Raw genomic sequence first — 6371 nt, 5'->3', positions numbered from 1 at the left:
ATTTTCTGATAGTGACGCATTATGCTGGAGGGAGAAGAAGGGAAAGGCTCCTTCTCCTGCAGGTACTAGTCATGCCCGTGTCCATATGCTGGACTGAATGACCTTTGCAATAACCTTCGCAAGGTTATTGCAAATAACCTTTGCAAGGGATCAATTCATCATCAGGGCTGTTGGTTTGCCTGCTGAATGCTCCTCTGCAGCTGAGACAACTGAATCTTGCGTTGAAGCATTGCACCAGCATGGAAGGAGCTGTTTCCTCTTCTCTCTTCCCTGCCATCCTCATCCCAGTGGAAGTGTGCTGAGTTAAAACGTGGGTCAACCTGGTGATGAAGAAACTACGGCGACCTGTCCTATTGCTGGGAAAGAGTCAAGAGAAAAGGCGGTGTCAACGTATAGAGCCCATTTCTGACTTCACCGAGGACAAGAGTTCAACAAGCCTGAATCCCAAACCAGACTCTCTGAATATGAATGAACTTTTGAGTGATGTAAGGTATTTCATAAATATTCCTAGTGGATGCGATTTGTGTTTTATTAGGCCAGCTGTATATTAATATACTATGTATGAGGTCATCATGGTTTCTATTCCTATGCATTCCACATGTGCTTGTTTTCTAGGGGATTTTTAGTTGCTTGAGCAAAGCCTAAAATAAATATAAATGAATTCAAGGGTGACATGATGAATAAAAGAATATTGCAGCAAAACAGTAAGAACAAATATAAGCCCATACTATGTGTTACGCCCTACAAAACTGCACCACGGACAACATAAACACTGACTTGGCACATGGACTCGCTGAAAGATTACGTGAGTGTGAGCTGTCTCTCAGAGGCAGGAGGGAGTGTATGGATGCCCGTTACTGTCTTTGAAATGAGCTTCTCCTCAGAAGGGCATGATGTATTCTTTATTGTGCTCATTAACTCAAAGCAATAAACACACAACTTAAAAATTGCTTGTATATAGAAAAAAGTTGACTTATTGGAAGTCAGTGGCTAAACTCCCGGCTATATAACGCAGTATACTGGGATGATGAGAGATGAAGCCATAGTTTCAATGAGATGTAGCTCTTGCAAATGCTCTGAGCTCTTGGAGGGGACCCCACACTGAAGCAGCCTCCGTGGATCAGTCTGGGTTTGGAAGAAGGCAGAAGAGCTGTCACTGCACAGCAGCTCCCAAGCCCTGGTCCCTGGGGCAGCTGCTGGTGGTTGGGGAGAGTTGCCTGGTAACATGGAACTGCCTTCTTCTCACTTCCAGCTGTTAAATTGCATTGAGAGGAGCTGAATAATACCAGCATAGAAACCTAGCTTATCATTTGTCAGGTTTAATATAACAAAATATCTAATGGCATCTCTAAATTGTTTACCAGGATAACATAGTTCCTTACTGGCAAAGTAAGCAAAATCGTTTCAACCTTTTGCCACGAGGATCATTTCTCCTGTGGATGCGTTTTATTTTAAGCAGGTGGAAAATCTGGTAAGTGATCAGTAAGCGCTTGTGCTGATCAGCGCAGCAACGCTTTGGTTTTGTCACTCGCCTTTTCCCTATTAGCAGCAGCAAACACTGTCCTCCTTGCTGAAGCCAAGTGCATCCATTCTTTTTGTGTCCCTAATTAAAAGGCAAACAAAAGGGGTGACATAAGTAAAAATTCCACAAATGTGAAGAGCCTTGAACAGAAGCCAGTCACTATTTTCCATATTATGTGCACACACTCCTCTGGCCTCCTGTTTGTGTGTATGTATAGACATATACATTCAGTGGCTGAAAATATGTTTACTAAATGTGGTGAAGACAACATTTTGCCCTCTGGACTACATCTTTATTATTTTGTTTTCAAAGGAGGTGAGTCTTTGGAGCAGAGTTCTAGCAGGTCCGTGTTGCAAAATGAAAACAGGGCTTTCTGTAACCTCTTATTGATTAGCCCCTTGGTCCAACAAGGTTTGTCAGAGGGATGCTGTAACCTCTGGCATGTGTGAAGGAGAGGGAATAGCAGAGGGGATTGTACCAGAGCAGGACAAGAAATAGACATAACAACTGAGACACTGGAAAATCATTTTTGGAAAGTGCATGCCAAGATATGTATTAAAATACCAACATTTAGATCTACTTTTCGAATGGAAGATAGAATATCTGATGTGATGGTTTCTCCATGCAAATGGAAATTTGTATATTTGTATTTTGATAATAATGATGATAATGATCATAATAATAATAACAACAACAACAATAATAGAAGATTTCTACAAGCTAAGTAAAGCAGGGGTTCTGAGTTTAATTCTAAACTAGAATGTATTCTGTTTTGGGTTTGGTTTTGTTTTTTTCTGGAAGGGAAATTCTAGCTGTCCAGTTTGGGAGGGAATGAAAAGTGAATCAGGCCTTTTAACATCTCTGTGGGAGACAAAGAAAAATGGAAGTGGTGGTCAGGCCAGAGCAGATGGTTATCCCGCTGTAAGCCGGCCGTCATTGAGGGAAGGAGTTTCCAGATGTCATGTTGAGCAGCCTGTGACTGACTGCCATGAAATTTCCATCTCCCAAAGCTGGAGAAAAGGAGAACACCTGCAAAAACCCAAAGCAGCAAACCAAAAGAATGTGTGAGGAACAGAGGACGGCTCACAAGTCCTGGGAACAAAAGGTGGCATGGATGTGGGCTTGGGTGTGGGAGGCAGCCCAGCAAAGAGCTGCTCATGGAGCCTGCGCCAGCTCTTTTGGGGGCAGTGGCAACAGAAAAAAAAAAAAAGATCCGTTTTGGTTTCAATAAAAAAAATCATAGTTCAGCAACTTGTTATTTAAACCAGGAAAATTAGGGAGGGGGAGGCATATCTGGTGAAGTATTGCTTCCCTTTTCAATTATAGATTGCTTTGAAAGATATGATAATGTGACAATACTTTGCTAATGAGAGCTGGTTTTGAGCCTGCGTTCTGCTACATTTATCGAATATCCAAACTTTCTAACATTGGCACTTAAAATGGGCAAGAAGTATATGTTGAGAATACACAATGTTTCATTCATGTGCAAGCTGGTCTTCAGGTAAGCATCTTGATGCTCTCTTGTCTGTAAGAAAGCTTTGCATTTTAGGAAGATGGTGCTACTGTGAAGAGAAAAAACAAGAGGCATACACAAAATTAAAAACAGTCTGTACCTCCATCCGTAGATACACACAAATATGCCCACATATGTGTATCTCCATATCCACATACGTATTGCCATGTCCCAGCATGCTACAAACATGAATCAGTTAAGCTTCTTACACCACTACTCTGAGACAGGAAGGTATTATTCCTGTTTACAGACTAGAAAGCTGAAGCCTCGAGGTGAGGAAGTTCAAACGTAAAACCCAGGAACTGACTCTATTTTTTTAAGTACAAGTTGGGTTATTTTTATGTCCAAAGTTTACAATACCATCTTTTCTTTCCAGTGTTTGACTTGGTTTCGAAATTTCTATGGCAAAGACAGAAAAATCATGGGATAGAATAGCATGCAAATAAAAGGAAAGAATTATTGTTTCCTTTTAAGTTGAGAGAGAGATTCTTTTCCCCATCTTAGCCTGTATCAGAACAGTAATTTAAAAATGAAGGTCTGATTCTTCAAAAAGCAATATATTTTTGCTATCATTGATGCCAGCTGGGTCTGCAAGCTCTACCACAGGAGAGGTGAATAAGCAGTTGGGAAAACCTCTGAATGAATTACACTCAGACCATGATAATTAAAGCCCTTCTTGGATCTTAAGGACTGGAACCAGAAAAACAATGGTCCAAAAGACCCTGTTCAGCACCATTGCATTTTGGCATGGGCAGACCAGTGCGCCATACAAAACACAGCAGCAACACCCCTTTAAAAGCAATAAACAGGGCAAAGCAGGTCTGGAGGGGCAGCAACGCCTTTTGCAGACTGGTGCAAGGGGCAGATTAATCCATCACCACCGCAGGACGTGGTCTGGGGCTTTCTTCAGCCGGAGGTGCCAAACCCTTGTCCCTGAGGAGCACACCCTGGCTTCCTATAGGCAATGCTATGAAGCAGTGGAGGTGATGGAGGAGGGAACTGTGATATTGTGGCATATGGGGAGCACTCTCAGCAGGGAATAGGGTATCTCCTATGATAGCCTCCTTCAGTACTTTATCCAGTGACTGTATATTGTGTACAGAACCCAGCCTAACGCTGGATACTGGGCTCTGCTGCAGATTCTTTGCTAGATTTACTCCTAAATGACTTGTATTGGCTCTCTCCAAAGGAAACCCGATCATCCCGTGGTTGCCCTTTGTCTATAATCTCTTTGCTTTCATCTATGGTTTGGCACCAGCTGCACCAGGAAAAGGCACATAATTATAGTTTGCTTCTAAGTTATTTAACCAGAAATTAAATTTTTAAGTCCCAGAAATTACACATTGGTTATAGCTAAGAAAAAAATTCAAGTATTCCTTTAAGGAGCCAGTGTTAAGCAGAATACGCCTAAGTCAAACCTATCACAAGAAAAACACCTTAATATCTGAAAAAAAACCCTTCAGTCGTTATCTGGCTAGGAAATTAAGTTCAGCTGTTTTCTTACTAAAGTTTTCCAGTTCTTATTTTTATTAAGTGTGCATTGTTTATACATTGTGCTCTAGAAATATTTTATTACATAAATGTTTGTATTGAGGGAGGGAGGAAAGGGTGGGAAAAAAACCAACAAATAAATCCAGCCTATTTAAGGCTTTCAATCTGTACATATGCTGCAAGGAAGATCCTCACAGCGTGGCTCACTATATGCCAGGTGCATTTGCTGCCTGGAAATGTAACTCAGCTCTCCATACCATGAGCAACTCTGTCAAAACTAGTAATCATCTTTAATATGTCCATCTCTTGCACAGACACCAGCCCTTAGGGCAGGTGCAGTAAATGCACAGCTGATCCACATTTTGGGGGTGAAGCCCGCTAAATCCCACACACAGTATCCTGAAAGCAGGGGACTTGCTGCGTGTGGGCTGTACGAGACACACACGGTCAGCAGAGGAGCTGCCCTCACTGTGCAGCATGGCGGGGTTGTAGCAAGGCCAGGCAGAGCTTTTCAAGGCATTTGGTTGGAGGTGAAGGGGAAAGATGCTGTACGAGCAGCACTGCTGCTGCCCCGCATCTCCCATGGGCAGTGCCACGCTCTAGTTTTCAGACAGAAAAGGGCTCATGAAGTCAAAGCTTTGTATTAGGTCCAAAACGTAAAGTTAAAGAGGCTGTGGCAATGCCACTGGTGTGACTCCTGCATGCTGGTTAACCTCATAACACACATGAGTTCATGTGTGTTCCCATGCACATACATCCTCATAGCTATATATGTTCATTGCACGTGGTGAAGACATCTGCCCTCTGCGGTGCTTCAGGTCTCTCAACTCAAGGTGCTCAGCTGTGGCCACATCCAGAGCACCGTGCAGGGAGTGATAAAAACCTGACCCCAGAACCACCCCAAGTGCCAGCACACGCTTACCTGGGGGGGCAGAGGCATCCATCCTCCAGCAGCCCTCTCCTTCCCTCTGTCCCCATGTGCCCAGGTATCTCCTGAGTGACCCCCGCAGCTCCATCCCCACTGATGGGAGCCACAGAGAAGCTGCAGCACAAGCCGTTCCCATGGGACGATCCCTCCACCTCAAAAGGGCTCCCTCCAGGCGCACTCCCTTTTTCCTCCCCTATGCTCAACTTTACATACATATTGCTATAGCATTGTGCAGCTTCTGATAGGGGCCGATAAGCAGATTGCAAAGCCTCATTTTTTTTCTGGAAAGGCAGAAAACTAATGCAAATGACATTCAATGTGGTTTTTGATGGGTGCAGCTTGATGCTTATCGGCCCAATTGTACACTAGTTTAACAAGAAAAACTGTGAAACTCTTTGTGTTACAGTCAAGTGTAACTGGGGCTTTCACATTTCCAGAAGTAAAGCGGGTCCTCTGGCCAAATTAAAGAAAGTGGAGAATTGCCAAAGCAAACATTTTTGTCCAGCTTAGCTTATCTGATGTTACCAGCATGTAGTGATGCTTTATCGTAGCGAGTTATTTCCTCTGTTAAACATAGAAGCAAGAGCAAGTATGGATAAACAATGCATGCAACCAAACCCCAAACGTTTAACTATTTTAGCTTACCATGGCAGGAAGCGGGGGCGGGAGGGGAGAGATAAAATTAAGCATTCCTCAAAGAGCCCAACTACTGCTTTCTGTGCTGGAATTGTCTCAATCAGAGAAGAAAGCCTGAAGCACAGAGCAAGTGGCTGTCCTGCAGCCAAAAGTTCTCACAGAGCCCAGGTCTGTTCGCACCTCGACTGCTGTGTTCAGTTTTGGGCCCCTCACTACAAGAGAGACATTGAGGTGCTGGAGCGTGTCCAGAGAAGGGCAACGAAGCTGGTGAAGGGTCTGGA

The 6371-nt window shown here is 43.5% G+C and overlaps 1 long non-coding RNA gene across 1 annotated transcript; it reads right to left on the bottom strand.

The window, feature by feature from the left end:
- Positions 1-906: 906 nt before the first annotated feature.
- LOC140646228 (uncharacterized) lies at positions 907-5589 on the bottom strand. The gene is made up of 3 exons (XR_012040374.1): positions 5449-5589; positions 1383-1603; positions 907-1252 (listed from the first exon to the last, which is right to left on the bottom strand). It is a non-coding gene; the product is annotated as an uncharacterized lncRNA (long non-coding RNA).
- Positions 5590-6371: the final 782 nt, after the last annotated feature.

Source organism: Ciconia boyciana, chromosome 1 (assembly GCF_034638445.1).
Source record: "Ciconia boyciana chromosome 1, ASM3463844v1, whole genome shotgun sequence".
Classification (NCBI taxonomy): Eukaryota; Metazoa; Chordata; class Aves; order Ciconiiformes; family Ciconiidae; genus Ciconia; species Ciconia boyciana.
This window is presented reverse-complemented; position numbering and strand designations above follow the sequence as displayed.